The sequence below is a fragment of the Sinocyclocheilus anshuiensis genome, unplaced genomic scaffold, assembly GCF_001515605.1.
Source record: "Sinocyclocheilus anshuiensis isolate Anshui unplaced genomic scaffold, SAMN03320099.WGS_v1.1 scaffold152, whole genome shotgun sequence".
In the NCBI taxonomy this organism is placed as follows: Eukaryota; Metazoa; Chordata; class Actinopteri; order Cypriniformes; family Cyprinidae; genus Sinocyclocheilus; species Sinocyclocheilus anshuiensis.
In genome coordinates, this window is record NW_015555781.1 from 2,955,584 (window position 1) to 2,955,824 (window position 241).

Genomic DNA, 241 nt, shown 5'->3' on the forward strand with positions numbered 1-241 from the left:
TTTGCAAAGTCAAGCTTCAGCTCAATATTGTCAATAATGTGCAGCACAGTATGGGTATCATTACCCTGCTGAATAAAACTATAGAAACCATCACAGAAATTATAGTTTCCATTAAACCATTACAAAATTCCTTTTTGTTTTGGGCATTATTCCAGTAGGAATTACTGTTGTTCTATTGGTTGCCATCTGCCAGATTACATCCCACCAATAGAATCCATCAAATAGACACCATTATAGTTTA

The 241-nt window shown here is 34.4% G+C and overlaps 1 protein-coding gene across 2 annotated transcripts in view; it reads left to right on the forward strand.

Moving 5' to 3' along the window:
• The window catches only part of LOC107674632 (forkhead box protein K1-like), a 19,861-nt gene that overhangs the window by 1,867 nt on the left and 17,753 nt on the right, over positions 1–241 (forward strand). The window lies entirely within an intron of this gene.